The 27979-nt window shown below is 40.1% G+C and overlaps 1 protein-coding gene across 9 annotated transcripts in view; it reads right to left on the bottom strand.

Annotated features, from left to right (window-relative positions):
• Positions 1-27979, bottom strand: part of LOC105465244 (zinc finger protein 638) — a 156555-nt gene that overhangs the window by 82919 nt on the left and 45657 nt on the right. For 2 of the 9 annotated variants that reach the window (XM_011713538.3, XM_011713540.3), the window contains exon 1: positions 16721-16825. The exons of 4 other annotated variants lie outside the window; for them this stretch is intronic. The gene's annotated coding sequence lies outside the window, so the exon portion shown is untranslated. Of the gene's footprint in view, positions 1-16710; positions 16826-27979 lie in introns of those variants that run through there. 3 more of the 9 variants (XM_011713537.2, XM_011713539.3, XM_024787812.2) reach the window with 2 other exon arrangements.

Below are 27979 nucleotides of genomic sequence, written 5' to 3'. Positions count from 1 at the left end.
ACAATGTTTTCTGAACCACTTATTCCATTTGGTGAAGACTCCTCTTATAAATTCATAGCACAAGCTCTTCCAAATAATGTTTCTCCCCCAAAATAAAACAGCAAATTTCAATCAGAGTGATCTAATTACTAAATGTAATTGTGAAGAAGTATCATTTGGAATCATCTCCATTTTGAATTCCTTAAAGGCAAAAATCTACTGTGTATTTCCTAATGTGCCCAACATTGCATTACACTGATTCAAGTACACATTTATAGAGGTTAAGAGAACTGCCCTTGACAAACTGTATTCTCCAGAATACTAGAGTACTCTGAGCGGTCTTCTACAAAGATGTTCCCTGGCCAAGAAAGTTCGAAGGGCACCATACTTGCTTTTTAAGAGGGGCATAATGTCTATTAGCATATTAAAGTCTATGAGAGGCTAGGTGAGGTAGTTCACTCACACCTGCAATCCTAGCACTTTGGGAGGCCAAGGCAGGCCGATTACTCTGAGCCCAGGAGTTCAAGACCAGCCTGGGCAACATGACGAAATCCTGTCTCTACAAAAACAAACAAACAAACAAACAAACAAAACACAAGAATTAGCCAGGCATGTTGGCTCGTGCCTATAGTCCCTGGCTACTCGGGAGGCCAAGGCTGAAGAATCGCTTGAGCCTGGAAAGCAGAGGTTGCAGTGAGCCGAGGTTGCACCACTGTACTGCAGCCTGGGCAACAGAGTGAGACCCTGTCTTTAAAAAAAAAAAAAAGAAAAAAGAAAAAAAGCTATGAGAAGCCCTGCTGTAGTTTATCAAAATCCTTTTTACATTTTCCACTTCCCAAACCTGGGTTTCTATTCGTAAAACAGACATTTGCTTCCTATGGTAGGTTTCCCAGAATATAAATGTTAAAAGAGAAACTTTCCTACCTATATACCCAGGGGTCATGTCTGAAATATTTAGTAACTGGTAAAGCACACGCAATGAACAATCAAAACATGGGTGCTTTACAGTGTGGAAGTAGACTCCTAAGCCCCTCCTTTGTCTACCACCCTTAAACTGTTAAGGGTTTAAGTTGCTGTAGCACGAGAAGGTAGTGGTGGGGCATCCCTAGGGAAGGAACTAGAAGAGAAAAGGATGTGGGGGTCCACCCTTGGAGTAGCCACTACTTACTAATCATGCTAATCATGGAAGAATTATTTCTGTATTTAACACAGCAGCGTCAGTGTGTAGTCACTATTAGTCCTGCAAAGACATCAGTCTTTCATAGAACAATCTGGAATTCACATGAAGAGAAGAATTAAAAGGCATTTTCGCAGTTAAGGAATTTCAACTATCAATATGCAGAGGTATGGCCTGTTTGCATTTTTTAGGAGTCTTTAAAAACCACACCTGACCTCCCATATGGTTAGTCCCATCCTAAAATCTAATATAATGAAGATAGAGTAATAAGTTGGTAGCCCTGGCTCTCCCTAGAAGATCTCTCTCCCTTCTCTACTGGGAAGAAAAGTCAGAGTTCTGTTCAGCTACAGTTATTTACTGAGCATTCTGGTCCCAGGACCTGCTAGCTAGAGGTAGGAAAGTTTCTCTTCTAACATTCATATCCTGGGAAACCTACTAAAGGAAGCACGTGTCAATCTTCCAATAGGTCACTTCTGCCAACTTCCTTTCTGAGAACAACTTTCTTTAATCCTTTCAGCCAATGCTTCTAACTTACCTCAAGACGCCACACAAATTTCATACTTTTATGTGTAGTATATATCATTGTAGTTTGTATTTATAGTTACATTTTCACACAATAACCCAGTTGATATAAAATCATCATCTTCTTATGCTACCACATCATTTCTAATCCTGGTAGAGAAGTTTCTGATGAAATACTTTGTCAAAACATCATTAAAAGAAGAATTATGGGCCAGGTACAGTGGCTCATGCCTATAACAGTTTGGGGGCTGAGGCGGGTAGATGGCTTGACCCCAGGAGTGCGAGACCAGCCTAGGCAACATAGAGACTTCACCTCTATAAAAAAATTAACAAAAATTAGTAAAGTGGTGGGGCATCCCTATGGTTCCAGCTACTCAGGAGGCTGAGGCAGGAGATCACCTGAGCCCGGGTGGTTGAGGCTGCAGTGAGCCATGATTGTACCACCGCTGGGTGACAGCGCAAGACCCTGTCTCAAAAAAGAAAAAAAAAAAAGAAGAATTATGATCAATTACTTTACCATACATTTGTCCAACTTTATTAGAATTCCTACTAAAATCACATTGATTCTTAAATTAAAGCATGACACACAATGTTGGGCATCGGTAAGAAGTAATAAAGACATTTTTAAAAATACAGGCGGTTCACATCTGTAATTCCAACACTTTGGAAGGCCAAGGCAGGTGGACTGCTTTGAGCCCAGGAGTTCTAGGCCAGCTTGGGCAACATGGTGAGACCTTATCTCTACAAAAATGAAAAAACCAAGCATGTTGGCTTTTTAAAACTAGCTACTCAGGAGGCTGAGGCGGGAGGACTGCTTGAGCCCAGGATGTCAAGGCTGCAGTGAGCTGTTTCCACCACTGTACTCCAGCCTAGGTGGCCAAGCAAGACCCTGTCTCAAAAAATTTATATAAATAAAAAATCTGCCTATGACCTACATGCCAAATAACATATCTCCAATGGTTAAAAAAGTAAGTATTATGTTGCCTCTTCTTTGTGAATGAAATTTAAGGAGTGTAATGGTCACCCTTCTCTGAGGTGAAAGCATTCCAAAATCCCCAATGGATGCCTGAAACCATAGATGGTACTAAATCCTATGTATACTGCGTTTTTTCCTGTACATACATACCTGTGATAATGTTTATAAATCAGCTACAGTAAGAGATTAACAATAAAAAACAATTAAAATATACCATAATAAAAGTTATATGAATGTGGTTGTTCTCAAAACACCATTCTCATACTATACTCACCTATTTTTGGATGGTGGTTGACTACGGGTAACTAACTTCAGAAAGTAAAGCCGTGGTGTATACTCATATTTCACTTGCACAATTTTCACTTTTAATTAAAAGTGTTAAGTACATTTTTAATCATTTAGCAAAGTTTGTCTTCTATCTTTCATATCCACTCCAAATAAAATGTTTTAACTAAAAGGATGCTTGTTATACTGCAAGCTTTCTATTTATAAAGTATTATAAAGTTTCCTTTTGCAATTACATAATTCTGAAGTCTTATTTTTTCAAATTTAACTTAGGTGCTCCACCAACAGCACTTTTCTTTACTTTGTCACTTAACTTTTATGTCTTTCTCAATCAATTCAAGGGAATAAAATTCCAAGATTAAGTATCAGGCCATTCAGGATATTTTTTTAAATACTAAGTACTCCCAAGAAATTTTGAGAAAGTTTTCCTTAGCAATAAATCTAGAGAGTAAGTTCAAATTCAGCTTTTATTCATACAAAATAATTATTGACATCATTGTTCTAGGTAAGGAAGGACCAAAGATATTAAAGCCAGAACAGATCTCTCCTTCATATAGCTAACATTCTACTTTTTAAGATGGAGCTAGTATCTCATAAAATTAGAGTAAACAAAATGATAAAATATATAGTTAAAAATCTCTTGAAAACTTCCCTTTTCATGCTTCTGCAATTATAAAAGCTTGTAGAGAGATTGGAAACTGGTCAAATAAACTATAGTACATCCGTATTTTCAGCATCCACTGGGAGGTTTTAGAATGTATCTCCCTCAGAAAAGGGGACACTACTAAGTAAAGGCTTTTAATGACCAGAATCAGAATCCATACAGACAAGACAGGAAAATTCTTCTAGGTTGGAGAGAATTTCAGAATTTGGACACTAGAAATAGAGGGCAAGCTATTAATTTTAACAGGAGATGGTGTGATGCAACAGGAAAATATCTGAGATTTTTTTGGTGGGCAGAGGGGAGCATAAAGCAGTAAATTCAAACTCAAACTATAAGAGTCTGTCATCCATTTGTCAAAAAGGTCTATGACTCCCAAAAGGTTAAGAAATTCTATTTAGGGGTGTCAGAATCTACATTTTTAAGGCCTCAATTTACATGGTTAGGAGACAATCTAATCTCTCTTCTATTCCATTTAATTTTCAGCTACTGGCTTTCCTACACCGCTACATGCCTAATACTTTCTACTGGATCATCACTTCCGTACATCTCAACTTTGCTAAACACTGATTTTTTGTTGTTTCTGTTTTACTTACTGGCAGGCAAGAACATTTAATAGGGAATGACAGTGGGTCACACATTTCCTTCTTACAAGTGTCCATCTAAATCCTGCATGCCACTGTGGGATGGGGTGAGGAGATACATCCTAATAGACCCTTCTTTTTCCCCTTTTTGATTTTAGTGGAAAGGAGTAAGTTCAGAATCATTCACTCAATGTATTAAATATCTTCTGAGAGCCTAACATGACAGTAACCAGGCTACTTCCTAGTTTTAAAGCCAAATAAAATACAGTTACATTCCTACAACCAAACTGCTAACAATCTAACAGAAAAAAACAAATTGCAGTAAGGTTTGTCAGTATTATAATAAGGCTGAAGTATCAGAAAAGGATTTCTGGAAGACAGAAATGCTTGAATTGAGTTTTGTAGCATGGCATCTTCTACATTTGAGGAAACTAGTAGAAATGAGATTTCAAATAATGTCTTACACTAAACATGTGTTTACCAAATTTTCAAAAATTTGGAGTATCCTAAAGTCTCTGGATAAAATACTATAAGACAGTTGTACTGGAAATGATAATAAGTAAATTATAACTTATTAATACGTTTTTCTGACAAAGGCATAACATTCAAGACAAGAAAAAAATAGCTTCAGATAAAACATTAGAATCTTTGCACCCTCAGGACTATTTGATAAAAGTCAGCTATGAAGACAGAAAAAAAGTGTTAGGAACCAACATCCCTTATGCCATATGTCAGCTACTGTTTTTAGTGGCTTTTTCAATCCTCTGCTCTCTCTATACCAATTCTCTTACCAAATTACCAAGATATTAAAAAAAAATAAAATAACTCCATTTCTAAACATAAAATTCAATGTATTCCTGTCAATACTTCTCATATGTACTTTTCTTTTTCCTCTCACCACCATCATCATCCTAATGCCTTTTTTTTGGCTATTACAAACTTTAAATCTACAGTTATCTATGCAGATTCACAGAGGCACTGGCAAAAAGGGGCAGAAGTTACAGGTCAAGTGCTTAATGAGTAAAATAATGTGTCTGAGATTTTCTTTAAAATAATCTGGGCAGGGGTGAGGGAAAGAGCGAACATGTGTAGTGGGGCAGGGGGCGGTCGTGGTGGTAGATGAAGGGAGTTTGATGAAGTAAGACACGTAAAAATACTGGCTGTGGAAGCTGAGTAATGAGTCCCTAAGAATTTATCTGCGCTTTTTTCACATTTCTGAAGATTTCCAAAATAAAAAGTTTAAGTCCTAAATATTAGGTATGACTTTTTTTTTCTTTTTTTTGATACGGAGCCTCACTGTTACCCAGGCTGGAGTGCAATGACACAACCTCAGCTCACTGCAACCTCCACCTCCTGGGTTCAAGCGATTCTCCTGCTTCAGCCTCCCGAATTGCTGAGATTACAGGCGTCCGACACCATGCCCGGCTTTTTGTATTTTTAGTAGAGACAGGGTTTCACCACGTTGGCCAGGCTGGTCTTGAACTCCTGACCTCATGTGATTCACCCACCTAGGCCTCCTAAAGTGCTGGGATTTCAGACGTGAGCCACCATGCCCGGCCAGTATGACATTTTTAACAAAACGAAAAAAATGGGACGAGTAAAAAACAACAAACATGAGTTAGTGAAGATGACATCATTCTTCTCAATCTAACATTATCACATCAAGGTCTGACAAAGCCAAATCAGCTAAAAAGCTGATTAACAAGCAATGTATAAATAATAAATTCAGATTTAAGTCTAAAATCATTTAAATTATACCCTATACCCTTCACCCTTCCTTCCCACTTGACTTTTTAGCTATTACTAAACAGTTTGATATTTTGCTATCTTTGTTTCATTCTACCTTTTGGTGGAAAAAATTAATTTGTAAAATTTAGAAAGTAAAATAAAGCAAAACAAGCAAAGTGATCTTGGTAAGAAACCTCTAAGAATTAGGTTATATCACAACGAAGAAAATAAACCCTCTGCCTTTTTAAGATAATGATGTAACCTGAAAACAATGTGGTAAGAAACAGAAACCAAAGGCAAATTTGGCATTAATACCTGGAAAACCACCAAACAAATTAAGACAGTCATTATAAAACCTTTCTCCTTTAACCCCAGGAGCTCTGGTCATAAAGAGGTTTGTTCATCGGAAGATTTATGGATAGTTTTCTTATGAAATAAATAACCTGCAAAAACGAGAGTTGAGATCAGGGTTCTTAACTATTAACTCGTTGGGGAAAAAACTGCAATTAAATAGTATTAACTCTTTAAAATAAATGTTTTATTCCTAGTTAAGTAAGTAACGTGTGCTTGTAACAGAAAACAGTAACAACCTGCAAACAAAATCCTTACCAATAAAACCATCACCCAGAGTAAATTAATACTCTGGTATAGTTTCATCTACTTTAGTGTACGTTCATGCATGCATGATGGGCAGGTGTGGTATATCCAACATTGTACAAAATTAGAACTATGCTATTTGCTCTTTTCAAATGACATTTTATTTTTCTAAATTTAATATTTTTCAAAAACTGAATAGTGACAAAATATTCTCAACCTTTGAACTGTTTTAACAAATAACTAATAACTCTCATTTGTGTCCTTTTAAGAACAAAAACATGCCACTGTAAAACAAGAAATATTCAATATAATGTCAACCATAAAAATTCTTTCAGAAACACATAGTAGAAACTGGGTTCCTAAGGAAGCCATGACAGAACGGCTTGACGAATTAAAAAGACAGCGCTATTAGATCCTGTGAGGTATTTCTGAAATCTCCAATACCATGGACAATTAAGAACTGCCTATTATTTTGATGCAGTCTTTCAGAAGGAAGGGAGCCCTTAATTTTCTTTACAGATATGGGTACTTTATCCAAAGCCATCATCAAAAATCAATCCATCAGATAATGGCCCCATTAGACTTACAAGGAAAAGATTTATATCAAACCCTATACTTGGACTTACACTACTTTATAGTTTACAAAGCACTTTAAATATTATCTCGTCTGAGCTTCACAATGACCTTAAGAGCAAAGGAATTCCAGTTTACACATTAAGTAAAACATAGCTAGGAAGTAATAAGATTACAACATCTCCCATTGGTGTTCTTTCCATATACCAGATACATTAAGTATAAATTTACTTTATAACTTTCTTTCTAATCATAAAAAAACAAAACAGGTTCATAATCCGCCCCCAAAAAAGAAAAACTACCCTGTAACATGCAGGAAAGAATAAAAAGTATTCTATAATCTTCCGACAAAAGGAAAACTACCACTAACATTATTTTTCTAGACATACAAACATATACCTCATTTGGTACTGCTTTGTTTGAGCACTATTTGTCTCAGAGTATATAAATTCACTTTGGTACTTAAGAATGCAGTTATTACAATGGCTAGTTAATACAAGAGGCTGATTGTTTATTCAGCTATAAAAACTAACATGTCACTCTGTGCTTTCCTGGTACTCAATCTGCCAATCTCTCCTACCACGCAGATAAAGCCATTCAGCCAACTTCTTTACTATTAGTTTTTGTCCTCTCTTGTCTCACAAAACATATGCAAGTAACAATTCTGAGGGTGTCCAAGTGTTGACAGAGAGTACCATGTTTAATGTTAAAATGCCAAAATGTGGTGCCTTCAAAGAAACAGTCAACGAAATAGGAAGCAAAAATAAGCAGAAAATTAGAAACGTTATTTGGCATCATGAAGGGCAACACCAAATTTCATTACTAACTGCAAGGATTGATAAACACCATGATTTCAGATTCGGAAAAAAATGGAAAATTGCTAATGCACAATGTTAAGAAGAGATCTCCATGAGAACCAGGCATTAACCCCATATAGCAACGATTTAATATTGTTATCAATTTCAGGAAAACAATTTTTTGATAAATGGGCTATTGTAAGATATACCTTTTTATTTCCTAAAAGCATGTGCACTGCATACATAAACGGGCCTCTAGAGCACAACATTGTATTTATTGTAAATGATGCTCCCCTGGACATGTGCACTGGTGGCCTTGCTCTAAACACTCCTAGTAAGGTCTAACACGTTAGCCCAAGAGAAACCACCTTATCCAAGCTGGAACAAACAAATCTTCCCTAGGATTTTTTGTTAAACTAGAAATGAGAAAAGTGGTAGATGTTTCTAAAATTCAAATGCTGTTAACAGCCCTATTTACTGCTTTACCGAGAAACCGCACCATAAAACAACAACAAAAAAAGCCACTGGAACAGAGGTCAGCAAGACCAAGAAGCAAAGACAATAACGAAGGTATTCAATATCCAGTCCCCAATTGTTTCTGAAGCCTAACTGCATCCTTGCCCTCTCTGCCATTTGGTTATTTGCTTTTCTTCATGGAGTCACATGGGCCAAAAAATGTTTCCATTTACCTAAAATGGGTTCTAAAATCTTCAATTAAATATACCTTAACTGGCCGGGCGCGGTGGCTCATGCCTGTAATCCCAGCACTTTGGGAGGCTGAGGCGGGCGGATCACCAGGTCAGGAGTTCAAGACCAGCCTGACCAACATGGAGAAACCTTGTCTCTACTAAAAATATAAAAATTAGCTGGGTGTGGTGGCAGGCACCTGTAATCCCAGCCACTCAGGAGGCTGAGGCAGGAGAATCCACTTGCACCTGGGAGGAGGAGGTTGCAGTGAGCTGAGGTCGCACCACTGCACTCCAGCCTGGGTGAACATGAGACTCCATCTCAAAAAAAAAAAAAAAAGAAAACCTAAACTGACTAAATGCATTAAAAATCATAAGCCTTAAAGTCTTTACAAGTACAAATGAGCATACAGTATGCCACCTTTTGTGTTAAACAAAAAAGGAAAATAGGAAAACATACATATACCTGTTTATGGTTAGCATAAAGAAACGAAAGATAATACAGAAAACGGTGAAGTTGGTAATCTATAAGGGGTAATGGATAGAAAGGATTGAAGGGATATGGTAATGTTATTTCACGGAGCATTTTACTGTACAGTTTTAACCTTTGGAAACATGTTAACAATTTACATATATTTTAAAAATCAGTAAGGATGGAGAAAAATAACACTGAAAGCAAACCAATCCAATCATATTTCAAATGCATACCACAATACATTCTAGGGGAAAAAGAAAATAATCCAAAAACTTAAAAACCGCTATTCAATTTATGTACCTCACAGGAGGCCACACCCCCTGAGTGTTACAGCCCCCCAGGAAAATAAATAAATAAAAGAAATGATTTATGTACCTCAGTTTTGATGGAGCTAAGAGAAAGAGAAGAAGAAAAAATTTTCACTCTTTTTAGTAATTTTATTTTTTGTAGTGGCATGGATGAAGCAATTTTTTTTTTTTTTTTTTTTTTTTTTTGAGACGGAGTCTCGCTCTGTCGCCCAGGCTGGAGTGCAGTGGCGCGATCTCGGCTCACTGCAAGCTCCGCCTCCCGGGTTCACGCCATTTTCCTGCCTCAGCCTCCCGAGTAGCTGGGACTACAGGCGCCCACAACCGCGCGCCCGGCTAATTTTTTTTTTTTTTTTTTTTTTTTTTTTTTTTTTGAGACGGAGTCTTGCTGTGTCTCCCAGGCTGGAGTGCAGTGGCGTGATCTCGGCTCACTGCAAGCTCCGCCTCCCGGGTTCACGCCATTCTCCCGCCTCAGCCTCCCAAGTAACTGAGACTACAGGCGCCCGCCACCACGCCCGGCTAGTTTTTTTTGTATTTTTAGTAGAGACGGGGTTTCACCATGTTAGCCAGGATAGTCTCGATCTCCTGACCTCGTGATCCACCCGCCTCGGCCTCCCAAAGTGCTGGGATTACAGGCTTGAGCCACCGCGCCCGGCCAATTTTTTGTATTTTTAGTAGAGACGGGGTTTCACCGTGGTCTCCATCTCCTGACCTTGTGATCCGCCCGCCTCGGCCTCCCAAAGTGCTGGGATTACAGGCGTGAGCCACCGCGCCCGGCCTGGATGAAGCAATTCTGAAACTACTTTAGACACATCATAGATTTGAGCAAGTAAGTAAATGTTTTGATGGTGCTAGGAACTTAGGGCTTTCATTGTGGAAGACAAGAAATACAAATAGGAAATGGGAGAAAGCAAGAAAGAACTCAACCGCAATAAATTATCGAACACTGGAAAAAACAGGAGTCCATAAACACATAGCAATAAATTAATCAATGGGAAGAAGGGAAGCTCTTATAGAGTGCTGAGTACCTACTAGTAAATGTAGAATAACAATGGAAGTAGAAAATCATTTTGCAATCACCATAGTAAAGAATGGTTCGGGTAAGAATCATGAGTGGGTATTACAGAGGTAAATTCTGATGAGTAGGATATTTGCATGGTCTTAAAATGTCTCTCCACAGATTGATTCCAGGGAGAGTGGGGGGAAACAAGCACTTTAACCAAAACATATGCTCACACACAGTATCATGCATGAAGGGCAAATAGAAACGGTGAATCTCCAGATCTGATATCCTGGGGACATAGCATTAGTTATGTGATTTTTCTGCCCAGGGACATATAATCTACATCTAATCAAGAGGAAACATCAGATAAATCCAAAATGAGAAATGCTCTATTAAAGAGAAAAGCAAAGCAGATTGTATTCTTCAAAAATGTCAACTTCACAAAAGATAAAGGCACATTACGGAAATGTTCCAGATTAAAGAAGATTAAAAAGACATAACTAAATGCAACATCTGATCTTAGTTTAGTCCTGTACTGGAAGGGGAAGAAAAACTGCTATAAAAAACATTATTGGGTCAATTGACAAAAACCAGAATACAAACAGTAGATTGATTAATTTTATAGGCTATGCCGTGACTCACGCATGTGATCTTACTACTTTGGGAGGCCCAGACAGGTGGAAGGCTTAAGCTCAGGAGTTCGAGACCAGTCTGAGCAACATGGCGAAACCCCATCTCTACAAAAAAATAAAAAGTAGGCATGACGGTGCGCGCCTGAGCCAGTACTCCCAGCCACTTGGGAGGATCGCTTGAGCCCAGAAGGCAGAGACCGCAGTGAGCCGAGATCACCCACTGGACTCCAGCCTGGGTGACAGAGCCAGACACTGACTCAAAAAAATTTTTAAAAAAAGATTTTATAAATGTGAAATTTACTGAAGTTAGTAACTATGATGACTATGAAAGAAAATATTTTTAGGAAATACACGCTAAAGTATTTAGGGATAAAGGACCACAATATATGCAACTTAATGTCAAACTTTTCAGGAAAAAAACATATATGGAGGAGACAGGGAACTCCCCTGTCACCTGGCACTTAAATTCATTCAAATATAGTGAATGACCCAATATTTCATGTCTAACATTGGACTATGTTATCTTATTGTATACAAAGCAAAAAAAAGAAAAAACTATAAGCAATATGGCAAGAGGCAGAAAACTTGCAGTATAATAAAGAGCATCAGCCTTAAACACATTTTTGGATTTGGCCCTTCTTGTCTACATCATGTTCACTTCCTAACTATTGACTGTTAGTCAGCCTATTATGCAATCCATAATAATCTAATCTTTGGGGAAATGTCCACTGATCTGAAGATACCCACCCTGCTAGGAGGGGTGCCAGTGAATGACTTCATGCAAAATTAGTTAACTCCCATAAGTAAAATTTAACACTATTAATTCAGCTTTAGAGAGGTAGTACAGCATAGTGTTTAAGAACTTAGACCCTACATTCAGTGTTTTAACTCTGGTCCTGCTGCTTGCTAACGTTACCCTGAGCAAGTTGGTTAATCCAAGCCTGCTTCATCCTGTGAAATAACTCTGGTCCTGCTGCTTGCTAACAATGTTACCCAGAGCAAGCTGGTTAATCCAAGCCTGTTTCATCCTGTGAAAATGAAACAGTACCCATTCGGAATGCTGCTGTGAAGATTAATTAAAATTGTAAATCCTGACATGCAACGAGGTGCTCAAAAAATGCTAAACAGTAAACAAAATGCTTTACTTAAGAAAATAGGTGTTTCTTCCCTTTAGTAAGACGAGTAATTTTTGAAAATAATATTAGAAACAGGAGTTAATTGCTTATGTTCACCTTTCTTTCAGTATTTCCTATACTGAGATCTAGAAATTTGTTTATCAAGTACTTCTTTTTTTGTGACGGAATTTCGCTCTTGTTGCCCAGGCTGGAGTACAATGGAGCAATCTCGGCTCACTGCAACCTCCGTCTCCTGTGTTCAAGCGATTCTCCTACCTTAGCCTCCAGGGTAGCTGGGATTACAGGCATGCGCCACCACCACAGCTAATTTTGTATTTTTAGTAGAGATGGGGTTTCTCCATGTTGGTCAGGCTGGTCTTAAACTCCTGACCTCAGGTGATCCGCCTGCCTCGGCCTCCCGAAGTGCTGGAATTACAGGCATGAGCCACCATGCCCAGCCTTATCAAGTAAATTTTTAAAGCCACATCAAAATTCATGAATTCAGATGCTGATGAAGCAAAGGATTATCTAATAATGTATAAAAAGCAAAGTTTTTCTTCAACAAGTAAACTGTAAGAAAAGGTAGGTGAGGAGTTTATAGACTTGAGAGTTATCAATCGTAACCAATTATGAACATTAGCTGGATCCTTACTCCAACAACCTTTACCACATATGCATGGGGGTGGGAGGTAGTGAGATAACTGGGGAAATCTGGTATCTGTCTGAATATCTGATATCAAAATTAATTACTCATAGTAACTGTTATTGTTTTAGGTGTAACACGCATGTTTTTTCCTAAACACTCTAGAGAAAATTCTGAACTATATACTGAACTGATAGAAGGATTTGTTTAAAAATAAGCAAGTAGAGATGAAACAAGACTGACCATTAGCTAGATAACTGAAACTGGATAGGCACATGAATGAATTAGTATCATTCTCTTTACTTTTGCATATGTTTAAAATTTTCCATAGTAAAATAGTTTTTGGGGTTTTTTTGGTAAAAATATTTAAAAGTTGGCAACTCATACTCAGCAGAGACAACCGGCAAATTAGCTAAAAGCTTAATAAATAAAGACTGTGGAAATAAGATAGGAAATTTTTTTAAAACTTGATATGAACGATAAACATATTTTGGTTCAAAAGAGTAAAAAAAAATCCAAAATATATGTTTCTCAGGGTAACCATTAAGGAAACAGGCTAGGCGCAATGGCTCACACCTGTAATCCCAGCAATTTAGGAAGCCAAGGTGGGAGGATGGTTTGAGTCCAGGAGTTCAAGACCAGCCTGGGCAATACAGCAAGACCTTGTCTCTACAATTTTTTTTTTAAAAGATTAGCCAAGCGTGGTGACGTATGCCTGTTGTCCCAACTACTCAGGAGACTGAGGCAGGAACATCGCTTGCACCCAGGAGGTAGAGGCTGCAGTGAGTCATGGTGGCCTTCGAGATAGAGTGAGATCCTGTCTCAAAAACAAAACAAAGCAAGAAAACATATGTACATTAAACCTACTTCTGTTTCCTGGACTTTCTTTTCAATTTAAAACCCTTATTATTATTGACCCTCACCGGAGTTTTTTTGTTTTGTTTTGTTTTTGGACAAAGTCTGGCTATGTCACCCAGGCTGGAGTGCAGGGGCACAATCTCGGCTCACTGCAACCTCTGCCTCCTGGGTTCATGCCCTCAGCCTCCCCAGATGCTGGGACTACAGGCACCCGCCACCATGCCCAGCTTTTTTTTTCTATTTTTAGTAGATATGAGATTTCACCATGTTAGCCAGGACGGTCTAGATCTTCTGACCTCGTGATCCGCTCACCTTGCCTCCCAAAGTGCTGGGATTACAGGCATGAGCCACCGCACCCAGCCCTCACCCCCATTATTATAGTTGTGTGTTTTATTTCTACATCTCACCTTTTCCTCACTCTTCTTCCTTTCCATTATTCTCATCTTCTATATACTTATTTTCCTTCCCTTTTAATTTTCCATCACAAATTTCAAAAGACTAAATAAAGTTAAAGCAGTGAAGAGTAGATAAACTGGATACACATGAGGGCTTATTAGTTTTAGCCACAAACATAATTACTTTCAATGTGGAGAGTCTCTAAAACCACTACATTGCAACTTGATTCATCAGCGCCTGTTTCCTTGCTAAACAGCCCAAACTGTGTTACTGGGTACCAATACTGGAAGTACTGTTTCTAAGTATATAAGGCATTTTATTAAGGATTTGGACAAATTTAGTCCAAACCTTAAACAGTATACATTAAGGCACAATGGAAAGAGCATGATTCAGAGCCCAGGCTCTAGTGACTATCAGCTGAGTTCACTCACTCAACATCTTAGCATCTAATACATACCAGGCACTGGGAAAGATACAAAGACTAACGTTACAATCATATAAATAGTTACAATATATATTGGTAAGTTCTACAAGAGAGACATGTAAAAAGTTTATAGAAGCACAAAACATTTTAATAAAAGTTAGATTAGATTGCCTTTCAACTCCAAAATTGTATTACTCTAAATCCTTTTAAGCCGTTTAATTAGAATACCCACAGATAATAATTTTCTATCAAATGATGCTGCCTAAGCACTTAAATTTTGAAATAAAAGTAACAGCTAACATTAAGTACCTAGTATCTGCCAAGGAATAGGAGTTTTCTATACACTGTCTCACTTAACAGTCACTCACAAAAATCCCAAGCAGGAAGTAATAATGTCACCATTTTAGAGATAAGGAAACAAAAGCTCAGAAAGACTAAAATAATTTACCAAAGTCTCACACATACTGAGGAAGAGATCTGATTCCAGATCTTCTGATTGCAAAGCCTATTCTCTTTCCACTAAACAACTTGTCTCATTTTCTTTCACTACCTAAGAAAAAAATTTCCAGAGATCACCTACTTAAGAGCACCCAAGAAAAACCGTAAGATAGTCTTCAAGTACAGTGACGACTTTAGAGTACCTAAACCTTTTTAAACTAGAGTAACTGCCGTACACACCCTCCGAAACAAAATGCAAAAAAAAATTACAAAACAAATACAACCAATATACAATAAGTATGTGACCATAAACATATTATGAAAACTTGTTAATAAAAACGAATTAGATTTTGTGATTTCTTCCAGCTGTTATATTTACCCTTTCTTGCTTCCAAGACAAATAAACTCCCAAGGAAGGAATGGCCCAGCATATTTCAGTGTATTAACATGCTGGAATGCCCTCTAATTATTTAAAAATACATATTACAGAATATGGAGTACAAAATAAAACACAAAATGCTGTCAAATAAATTTTTTTAAAAGATAGCAACTGTAAGTCCACTAAGTCTCGAATGTCTAATCATTAACAAAATTTAGTTATCTGAAGTAATGTCATCAACATGTTTTTCTGCGAAAACTTCCTTAACTTCACCTTTTTTTGGTCAATCCTTTTTTCCAGGTTATCAATTTTTAATTGTAAATCTGAACCAGCAAGCACAACATCCCTGAAAAAATAATCCTTTATAACAAATGAGGGAAAAACGCAGAAAATTTTGTGTGCACAATTCCAAAGCTCGTTGGAAAAAGTAGTTTAACATAAGTCGATGGATCCTGGTGACAAGTTTTTCATCGGGACTCCTTTAGACTACTACAATTCCTGGTCCTCGCCCCAAACTTCGCCTAAGGGCAAATTTTAAGATTAAGAAAAATTAGCTTCAGGTAGCCTTCACTGTCTAGCTCAATTAATGATTTTGTAATACTGAAGTATCCCTCATTACCAATTACCTCAAACAACAAAAGATCTATTTCAAAGGTTCTCAAGGATTCCAGTCTGTGATATACACATTCCCCCTCCCTTTAAGAGAACGGGGCCCAAGCAAAGAATCACACGAAAACAATTCACTGACGTTGTTTTCACAATTCCTCTGAGAAATCTGGAAATGCTGTTAGGTATCACAACCATTTATGAGTCCTCAGTCTCCCACACAGAGGTGACATTTTCTTTGCTTTCATACCTGCACTACGCAGCACAGAACGCCGGCCCGCAAAAGCCGCTGGATCCTAACATTCCCTCCCTCATCCCGACTCCCCCTCCCCAGCTCCAAACACAAACACGCTCTTCTCTCCACGCTTCTTGCACAATGTCGCTGGCCAGAGGGGGCTCGGCTCAAACTCCACCGCCTCTTCGGGCCCGACGGGAACGCTTCCTCCCTGCTCGGCGCTCCCTCACCACCGCTTCCTCGGCTGTCAGGCCCGGCGCAGCCTCGGCAGGCCCTGCGCGGCTGGGGAAGGGGCCGCCTCGGCCTCGCCAAAAGACTCTTCAAGATCCTCGGCCCAGTGCAACGGCGTCAGGCAGCTCTTCTCGAGGCAGGGTCCTACACGGGTGCCCGGACGGGCGCTCCCGGGTAGCGAGGTGAACAAACGACGGAGCAGGGCAGCACAGCACAGCTTCCCTTCCCATCCCGGGGGTCCCCCAACCTCCTCCCGCCCCCGCCGTCTGCCCGCCGCCATTTTGTGCGGAGCCGCTGCGACACAGATACAATAGTCGGCCCGGATCTCGCAGGAAGGGCTCGGGACCCCCACGATACGGGCCTCCGCCTTCCAACCCCGTACTCCCCACAGGGCAGCGGTCCTACCTATGCCTACCCGACTAACAGCCGGATCCCATTCGCGCCCCACAGTTTAGCACTCTGCCTCCAGTCTCGACGCCGAAAAAGCTACCGCCTCCAATGAGGTGCACGCATGCGCGGCTCTCCAGCCCCTGCGAGCCCTCGTAGGCTCCCAGCGCCTGCGTACCGCTGGCACTGCGCTCGCCCGAAGCCCAAGAAGAGCCCGGGGGAGCTGGCTCCCGGAAGGGGGCGCTCCCGCGTGGCGGCGGCCAAGGCGCCTGCGGCAAAAAAAAAAAAAACACAAAAAAAAACACAAAAAAACCTCCAGCGCCGTCTCCACCCCTTTGCTGGTTCTGTGCCTGTCCTCTCCAAACCGCTCATCCTTTTAAGATCTATATTGTTTCACCTCCTTCATGAAGTCTTCCCTGATCATTTTGTGCATTCAATAATAACATTATATGGCCAGGCGCGGTGGCTGACGCCTGTAATCCCAGCACTTTGGGAGACCGAGGTGGATGGATCATCTGAGGTCTGGAGTTCAAGACCAGCCTGGCCAACAATGTGAAACCCTGTCTCTACTAAAAACACAAAAAATAGCCGGGCGTGGTGGCGCGCGCCTGTAATCCTAGCTACTGGGGGTGCTGAGGTAGGAGAATTGCTTGAACCAGGGAGGCCGAGGTTGCAGTCAGCGGAGATCGCACCACTGCACTCCAGCCTGGGCAACAGAGTGAGACTCCATCTCAAATAATAATAATAATAACAATAACATTATATTATAACAGGTTATACTCAGGCGTAGCACATAATATAATGCTTTGTATGGTCAAGATTTTGCCTTTTATCCTGTCACCTTGCACCTTTTGATCCCTATGGCAATGATGTGTGTCATTGCTACTCAAAACTGTAAATTAGAATTCAACTAAAGCTTATTCAGCTAAAACTTTAACACTCTGAAAATCCTGTTGTCATTTCACAATAAAAAGCCCTATCTGTATGGTAGGTATTCGTAATCCTCATTTTACCCATGAAAAACCTTGGGATGACAGAAGTTAAAGAACTGTGTTATGTAATGTTTTATCTTCTCAAGGTGACTATACTACACCAATATGAAAACCCAGTCATTGGACAAAATCTGGTAAAGCTACAAGCCCTGCCTTATGCATACCACACAAATCACACCACCCACCCTGAGTCTCACACATCGGTTTTACCTAGCACTCAAGCAGATGCATTTCTTTTATTCACATTAAAACAAGCATTTGAAAGACTCAAAAGAAAAGTCGTTTTAAAAAGATATCTTAATCGGATTTTCATTTCAAACTAAAAATCCTGCTAGGGACAACAAACTAAAAACAAAGAAAAAGCCAACAAGTGCCCCCTAAACACCAAATAACCCATGTTAACATTTAATAAGTTTCCTTCTACACATTTCTTCATAGTCATACAAACACATTATTTGCATGTAACAGGAAATGTCTTCTTTTTTCGCACATCAGCTATTTACTTTTCTGATTACTGACATTTCTCCAAGTAAACCATATAATCCTTTTTAAAATAATTATATAATATTCATAGTATAGCTGCCTCAGCAATTATTCAACCTGTTGTTGAACACTGAAGTTGTTTCCAGTCTTTCTGCTACTACAAACATTGCTGTATACAAAGACTTACCAAATGATGCTTTAATTTCTAAAGGCTAGAATCATCACAGTGGGACTGCTAGATTAAATGTGTATGTGTGTACATACATTTAATTTTAATAGGTGTTGTAGGAAAACTTCCCAAAAAGTTTCTACAAAGTGTCGCTTCCACTAAATATGTAAGAAAATAGGTCAGGCAGGGTGGCTCATGCCTGTAATCCCAGCACTTTGGGAGGCCGAGGTGGGTGAATCACGAGGTCAGGAGTTCGAGACCAGCCTGACCAACATAGTGAAACACGATCTCTACTAAAAATACAAAACTTAGCTGGCTTTGGTGGTGTGTGCCTGTAATCCCAGCTACTTGGGAGGCTGAGGCAGGAGAATCACATGAACCCAGGAGGCAGAGGTTGCAGTGAGGTGAGATCGTGCCACTGCACTCCAGCCTGGGCAACAGAGTCAGACTTTGTCTCAAAAAAAAAAAAAAAAAGAAAAGAACCATTTCCCTACAAACTCACTTCTTTCTCAAACCTGAAATACTTTAAATATCATTGGACTTCTATCTGTTCTTTAAAGTTTGAAATAATTCACCTTTGAAATATCTTGTTTGGTGCTTTTTCTGAGAGTTGTTCTTCTCTAATTTTCTCTTGATACTTTATGATATTTAGTTGGGTAAGAATTTCTCTCTCTTCCACGATGAATTTGGTAATTTATATTTTGCTTGAAAAGCATTCATTTCATCTAGATTTTCAAACATTTCCCTAGAGTTAGGCAAAGTAACTTACGAAATTTCTTTCATTTCCTTTACGTGGGCCCCTTATATGACTTTATTTGCACAGCACTTATCACCTTCCAATATACCAATTTTTTATTTATTTGTTTCTTCTCCATCTTCCTCCACTAGAAATGTAAGCTCCCTGAGGTCAGGGATATTTGTCTGTTTTCTTCACTGCTTTATTTCCAATACAGAGAATAATACTTGATACATAGTAGAAAATCAGCAAATATTTCTTGCAAGAATGAATGACTCTGATGAGTGTGTGTGTGTGTGTGTGTGTGTGTGTGTGTGTGTGTGTGTGTCACTGTCGAGCATCTTTTCATATCTACTAGACAGGTGTACTTCTTTTTTCTTTTTTTTTTTTTTAAGTCTCCTAACTGGTTTATCTGCTGCTAATAAATTGGCAACACAAGGAGGGACCGAGGGTGAGCTCCCAGCCAGGCTCCCATGTCCAGGCTTTGGCAGGAGTCATGTGTATTTCTTCATTTAAAATAACTCCTTTTCATATTCTTTGTGCATATTTCTAGTGAAGTGATTGTCTTATCAGAGGTAGCTCTCACTATATATGTATTTGTCAAATATGTGGCAATTAGTTTCTCCTCACTGAAATTTTGTTTCTACCTTTTGCTATTATAAACTAAATGTTCATTAAATCAAATCAATCTTTTCATTTATGACTTCTGAGTTTTCTTTTCATCCCACTCCCTTGAAGCATACACACCCAGAAATTACACAAAATTCTCCTAAGTTATCTAAACTTCACAGTTGTTCACAATTGTTCACTTTTGTTTACAACTTCACAATTTTATTTCTTACATTTAGATGTTTAATCAATCTAACATAATTTTTATGGTATGAGGTAGATCTAGCTTCATTTTCTTCCAAATGAATAAAGGCAATCATGAAGGTTCCAGATGTTAAGTAAACCATTCTTTTTCACATAATTAAAATATATCTTCCCCTTAAAAAGCAAACAACAAAAACTATTGCGTTTCCATGTATAAAAATGGATTTACAGCCCTTCCAGTCTGGTTTAACGATCTATTTGTCTACCTGTGAGTCAGGGCCATTTCATTAACTGAGCCAGTAAATATGTATTGTTTATGTTTTTATTTTCTGTATATTATGATGTTTGACATCTTATTAACCTTTCTGGCTGGGGAGAAATTGCCACTCCTGGGGCTAGCCAATTCTTAGAGAAGGCAAAGTTCAGCCGGAGCTTGACTTTGATATGCAAACTACCAATTCAGAGCCATCCTCCTCTATCAGGCCGGTATACCCCAGGAGGCAATATTCCTCTGCCTTAGTCGTCCCAGGGGCAGGTTACCAGGCAACTACAGACCACTTCTATAGCTAAGAGCCTGCAGAAATGATTCAAACTAGCCAGTCCTGAGCTGTTTACCCTGCTCTGTCTTGCCTTTCCCTGAGAAACTCCAATAAAGGCCTTGGCCTGGGCTCCTCCTCTTGCCACTCGTTCCTGCCCCTTCTGCCTCCTGATGGACTTGGGTGTTTCCTCATGTGGCCCTGTATGGCAGAGCATGCTTCCTGCTTTTAGGACCTATGAGCATAGTAAACTTTGTTTCCCTGAGCTTCTCCTGGAACTCCTCTTGTGGCCACACCTGACTGACCCTCACATAAAATACCGCAGAACAAAATATTACTTGAGGGTGCACTCTGTGCCTGGAACTATTCTAGCCACCAAGGAGTAGCAAACCAAAAGGCAACACTCATTCCTGCCCTCATGGCACATACAGCCTTGATCAGGGAGACAGACAATTAACAAGTACATTTATAGTATGTCAAATGGCGACAAATGCTATGGAGGAAAACAAAGCAAGACCAGGACACATAACAGAGGCTGCAATTTGAAATGAGATGGTCAAGAAAGGCATCACTAAGAAGGCAACATTGGAGCAGAAATCTGACAAGTGTGTGAATAAGCAGTACAGAATCTAGGAGGAAGAGTATTCCAGGAAGAGTGAAAGTAAAATGTAAAAGCTCTGAGGTGAATGCCAGCTTGCTGTACTTGAGAAAGCCGAAAGGCCAAAGAGGCCACAACAGCATTATTAAGAGAGGACATGGGAGATGAGGTGGAGGGGAGCTGGAAACACTTGCTGTATTAGTGTGCTAGGGCTGCTGTAACAAATCACAAGTTCGGTGGCTTAGACAACAGAAATTATTTCTCTCCATTCTGGAGGCTGCAAGTCCACAGTCACGGTATTAACAGGTTTGGTTTCTCTTGACAATTCTCTCCTTGGCTTGCAGTTGGCTGCCTTCCCACTGTGTCCTCACATGGTCTTTTCTCTATGCACATGCATCTTCCTCTTCTTATAAGAACACTAATCATATTGGATTAGGGCCCCACCATTATGACCTCATTTAATCATAATCACCTCTTTAAAAGTCCAATCTCCAAATATAGCCACATTCTGAGGTGTATGGGGAGTTAGGGCTTCAGTATATAAATTTGGGGAGGACAAAATTCTGTCCATAACATAGGCCATTTTGAAGGCTTTGGTTTTTTACTGTGAATAAAACAAGAAGGTTTTGAGCAAAGGAGTAACATAATTTGACTTACATTACATTGAATATTTACTCTCTGTCACTGTTCTAAGAACTGGAAGATACAACAGTTATCAAATACCTGCCTTCATAGAATTTACATTTTAGTGAAATAAATAATAAATATATAATGTGGTAATGTAAAATTTTTAAAAATACTACATTACAGGAAATGTTAGGGGGTTATGTTAGGGGGAAATGATGAGGCAGGGACTGGGGAATGCTTTAGATAGAGTAGTCAGGGAAATCTCAGATAAGGTGATATCTGAGCAGAGATATAAAGGAAGACAGGGAAAAGACACGTAGATATCTGGAAGAAGAGTTTTCAAACCAGAAGAAACATCAAGTGCCAAAGCCCTGAGGCAAAATGTATTTCAGGACTAACAAGAAGGCCAGCTCAGATGAGGAAGAATGAAGAGGAAGGATGAGATGAGGATGAAGAACTATCAAGGGAGCAGACCACACAAAGCCTTAGAGGCCATTTAAGACAATGCATAACACTGAATAAAAAACTGGATTAGAGATCCCAAGAGTTATCCCTCTAGCTCCTTCACTGATACTAACTTCACTGGATTTCAGATTTCTTCCATGTAAAATGTGGGAAGAAAGGGGACTAAATTAGCTTTACCATAAGATGTGAGTCTGGAAATCCACAAACTGAAAAATGCTCACCAGTTTATGGCATTCCTAAGAAAATTTCTTTTTTGTTTTTGGAGACAGAGTCTTACTCTGTCACCCAGGCTGGAGTACAGTGGCACGATCTCAGCTCACTGCAACCTCTGCCTCCCAGGTTCAAGCAATTCTTGTACCTCAGCCTCCTAAGTGGCTGGAATTACAGGCATGAGCCACCATGCCTAGCTAATTTTTGTATTTTTTAGTAGAGACAGGGTTTTGCCATGTTGGCCAGGTTGGTCTCAAATTCCCGACCTCAGGTGATCTGCCCACTTCGGCCTCCCAAAGTGCTGGAATTACAGGTGTAAGCCACCGCAACTGGCCAGAAAAATATTTTTTATCTTAGAGTCTACTATATCCAAGTTTTTATGCCTTGTAGTCATGTGGATTATTTCAATAAATCCTCATTCCTATTTAAAAATGTCAATATTCTTGACAAGGAAAACAAATCTATCCTACTGCACATCATCTTCTTCCACAATTCCCCACTTTCTTCCCTCACCCACTCTGTTTTCTGATTGGCCAGACAACAAGCATTGAGCAGCTCTATCCAGAGCTCAGCTTCTGCCTGCTCAGCACAGTCACAGCTCAACACCTGATTAGAAAACAGAACAGTCATCACAAACTTTGTTAACATAAATGGGGCTTTGTCTCAATGACACAGAGAATCTCATCACCATTTCAGCTCAAGTGCAAGTATCCTAATAAATAGGATCTGGGGGCAACTATGGCCTTTTTGTTTTTAGAAACTAAATCTAAGTATTGGAATAGACAAAGGGCCATGATGAAAAGTGTGAGAAATCCCAGAGTCATTTCCTGTCCAGAAAAAGGACAAAACTATCAAGAAAACTTGATTCTAACTGATCCTTAAATTTTGGAGACTATAAGGTGCAACCAGACATAATACATGGAGACGTTCAGAAACTCAAGAAAACAAGCAGTTATTTTTCTGAGTTTTAATCAAAGATAATGCAATGGCAAACAGAAATCAGTTTGTCTCTTCTTGTTAAGGTAGTTTTAAAATATGTTCATAAATTTCTTTAATACACTTCAGTTCAAGAGGTGGAGCCTAACTCCCTTTCCCTTGAATGTGAGTCAGACTTAGTAAATTGTTTTTAACGAAGGTAATGTGGTGGAAGTGATGCTATGTGACTTCCAAGGCTACATCATAAAAAGCAGAGCTTCTGCCTGACGGTTCCTAGCTCCTGGATTACTTACCCTCAAGAAAGCCAGCTGCCATGTTGTGAGAACATCCAAATAGCCGTTAAACAGAAGCCCATAAGGTGGGCCAGGTGCAGTGGCTCATGATTATAATCCCAGTACTTTGGTAGGCCTGAGTTCAAGACCAGTCTAGGCAACATAGCAAGACCCCATCTTTACAAAAAATTATCTTAAAAATTAGCCAGGCATGGTGGCTTATCTGTAGTCCCAGTTACTTGGGAGGCTGAGGAAGAAGGATCACTTGAACCCAGGAGTTCCAGGCTGCAGTGAGCTATGATCACAGCATTCACTCCAGTCTGGGTGAAAGAGCAAGGCCCTGCTCCCCAGCACCCCCCTCAAAAAAAAGGAGAGGAAAAAGAAAGAAAATTGCCAGCCATTTCAGTGAGCCACTTTGGATACAGAACCTCCAGCCTCAATTAAGCTTTCAGTTGACTATAGCTTAGGTCGATATCCTCCAAGCAATTTCTTGAGAGACACTGAGCAACAACTGCCTAGCTAAGTTACCTCTGAATTCCTGACTCATAGATGAGGATAAAAAACATATTGTTTTGGGAGGCTGAGGCAGGAGAATGGCGTGAACCCGGGAGGCGGAGCTTGCAGTGAACTGAGATCCGGCCACTGCACTCCAGTCTGGGTGACAAAGCGAGACTCTGTCTCAACAACAACAACAAAAAAAAAACATATTGTTTTAAGCCATTAAGGTTTTGGGTAATCTTTAATACAGCAGTACATAACTAATATATGAAGACTATGAAATCAATTCATTAAAACCATGACTCAAAATCATTATACATCAATCAGTGGAAAATGAGCTGGGATTTAGAAACAATACATATTTTGACTTGAGTCCAACTAAAGCAGTATTAATAATTAGCTTCCTCAAGCATAAAATAATGATCCCTTACCTGCAGGATCATCATCCTATGAACCTCTTACCCTGATAGCCCTGTGTACACAGTCTACACGCTAGCTACAAAAACAATTTGAGATACGGAAAATCATGGCGGAGAGGAGGCAGGATGAGACTGCAGCTCCTACTTGGACGGACAGAGCAGCGTTTGGAGGCTCACATCGTGAACTTTTGCTCCAGAGTGACTGCAAGAATACATTAGGAAAGCCAAGAGAACTCACAGACCCTCTGAAGGAAGTGGATTGCTCCTGCAGGACCCAGGAGACACCCCCCAAATACTGTGAGTGCCCAAACTGTGGAAGTGGGAAAGGGAGATCATCTGCCCCCAAACACACACCCCCACTGGGGAACCTGAAGGTCTAGAAGATTCTGACCTTACCTGGAGCTGAGTCTATTTAGAGAGCCAAATGAAATACAGGGGTACAGGAAGCAGCAGGAAAAGCCCTGTAGGCTCACTGGGTCTTCCAGCAAGCCATTTCTGCCTCGCCTCACAGGGGTCCTTGAGGAGGGCTGCCAGAGGCACTGGGAAAAAGTCACAGGGAAAAGGAAACCTCCAGCTGAACTTTGTAACAAATTGAACCAATCAAGAAGTCTTCTGGCCAGAACACAGGCTAGGACATGAATCTAGTGTGCAGACTCCACAGGCAGGGGAAGAAGGAAAGCCCTACTTACTTCCATAGCTGGGAGGCAGGTAGCCTGGGGCAAGTTCTCAGGCCTGCTCGCCCACTGCCTGGGAACAGACTCAGTGCTGTTGTGGGGAGCACAGTGGGAGTTAGACTGGCCCTTTGGGTTGCGTGGGAGCTGGGTGAGGCCTTGACTGCTGCCTTTCCCCCAACTTCCCTGACAACCTGCATGACACAGGAGAGGCAGCCCTAATCCTCCTAGGAACATAACTCCATTGACCTGGGAACCGCACCCCCATCCCCCACAGCAGGTGCAGCAAGACTTGCCCAAGTAGAGTCTGAGGTCAGACGCACCTAGCCCTTTCCCCACCTAATTGTCCTTCCCTACCTACCCTGGTAACTAAAGACAAAGGGCACATACTCTTCGTATTTGTGAGTTTTAGGGCCCCTCCCACCACCTGTTCCTCCCCATACTACCACAGCTGATGCTCTCTTGAAAGCACCACCTCCCAGCAGGAGGCCAACCATTACAAAAATAGTATACTAATCAACCAAAGCTAAGGACCCTCACAGAGTCCATTTCAACGCTGCTACTTCCACCAGAGCAGGTGCCAGTATCCATTGCTGAGAGACCCACAGACAGTTCACATCACAGGACTCTGTGCAGACAACCCCCAATACCACCAGGGAGCCTGGCAGACTTGCTGGGTAACTAGATCCAGAAAAGAGATAACAATCACTACAGCTCAGCTCTCAGGAAGCCACATCCCTAGGAAAAGGGGGAGAGTACTACATCAAGGAAACACCCACGGGACAAAAGAATCTGAACAACAGCCTTAAGCCCTAGACCTTCCCTGACAAGAGCCTACCCAAATGAGAAGGAACCAGAAAACCAGCTCTGGTAATATGATAAAACAAGGTTCTTCAATACCTCCCCAAAATAACACTAGCTCACCAGCAATGGAATCAAACCAAGAAGAAATCCATGAGCTACCTGAAAAGCATTCAGAAGGTTAGTTATTAAGCTAATCAGAGAGGCACCAGAGAAAGGCAAAGGCCAATGTAAGGAAATTTTTTAAAATGATACAAGAAGTGAAGGGCAAAATATTCAATGAAATAGGTAGCATAAATAAAAAACAGTAAAAACTTCAGGAAACAATGGACGCACTTACAGAAATGCAAAATGCTCTGGAAAGTCTCAGCAACACAATCAAACAAGCAGAAGAAAGAACTTCAGAGCTCGAAGACAAGGTTTTTGAATTGACCCAATCCAACAAAAAGAAAAAAGAGTAAGAAAATATGAGCAAAGCAAGCCTCCAAGAAGTCTGAGATTATGTTAAATGACCAAACCTAAGAATAATCAGCATTCCTGAAAAAGAAGAGAAATCTAAAAGTTTGGAAAACATATTTGGGGGAATAATTGAGGAAAACTTCCCTGGTCTTACTAGAGAACTAGACACCCAAATACCACAAACTCAAAGAACACCTGGGAAATTCATCGCAAAAAGATCATCACCCAGGCATCTTGTCATCAGGTTATATAAAGTTAAGACAAAGGAAAGAATCTTATGAGTTGTGAGGCAAAAACACCAGGTAAGGGAAACCTATCAGATTAACAGCACATTTCTCAGCAGAAACCCTACAACCTAGAAGTGATTGGGGCCCTATCTTCAGTCTCCTCAAAACAATTATCAGCCAATAGGCCAGGCGTGGTGGCTCACACCTGTAATCCCAGCACTTTGGGAGGCCGAGGTGGGCAGATCACAAAGTTAGGAGTTTGAGACCAGCCTGGCCAACATGGTGAAACCCTGTCTCTACTAAAAATACAAAAATTAGCTGGTAGTGGTGACACACATCTGTGATCCCAGCTACTCAGGAGGCTGAGGCAGGAAAATTGCTTGAAACCGGGAGACAGAGGTTGCAGTGAGCTGACATCACAGCATTGCACTCCAGACTGAGCGGCAGAGTGAGACTCCATCTCAAAAAAACAAAAACAAAAACAAAAAAACAAAAAAGCAATTATCAGCCAAGAATTTTGTACCCAGCAAAACTAAGCTTAATAAATGAAGGAAAAATAGTCTTTTTCACACAAACAAATGCTGAGAGAATTCCCAACAACCAAACCAGCACTACAAGAACTGCTAAAAGGAGCTCTAAATCTTGAAACAAAACCTGGAAACACATCGAAACAGAACCTCCTTAAACCATAAATCTTACAGGACCTATAAAACAAACAAAAACAAACCAACCCAAGGTCTACTGACAACATATGAAACAATTAATGAACAGAATGGTACCTCACATCTCAGTAATCATGTTGCATGTAAATGGCCTAAATGCTCCACTTAAAAGATACAGAATTGCAGAATGGACCAGAATTCACCAACCAACTATCTGCTGCCTTCAAGAGACACACGTAGCATATAAGGACTCATATAAACTTAAGGTAAAGGGATGGTAAAAGATAATCCATGCAAATGGACACCAAAAGCAAGCAGGAGTAGCTATTCTTTTTTTTTTTTTTTAATTTATTTATTATTATTATACTTTAAGTTGTAGGGTACATGTGCATAACGTGCAGGTTTGTTACATATGTATACTTGTGCCATGTTGCTGTGCTGCACCCATCAACTCCTCATTTACATCAGGTATAACTCCCAGTGCAATCCCTCCTCCCTCCCCCCTCCCCATGATAGGCCCCTGTGTGTGATGTTCCCCTTCCTGAGTCCAAGTGATCTCATTGTTCAGTTCCCACCTATGAGTGAGAACATGCGGTGTTTGGTTTTCTGTTCTTGTGATAGTTTGCTAAGAATGATGGTTTCCAGCTGCATCCATGTCCCTACAAAGGACACAAACTCATCCTTTTTGATGGCTGCATAGTATTCCATGGTGT

Source organism: Macaca nemestrina, chromosome 13 (assembly GCF_043159975.1).
Source record: "Macaca nemestrina isolate mMacNem1 chromosome 13, mMacNem.hap1, whole genome shotgun sequence".
NCBI lineage: Eukaryota > Metazoa > Chordata > Mammalia > Primates > Cercopithecidae > Macaca > Macaca nemestrina.
This window is presented reverse-complemented; position numbering and strand designations above follow the sequence as displayed.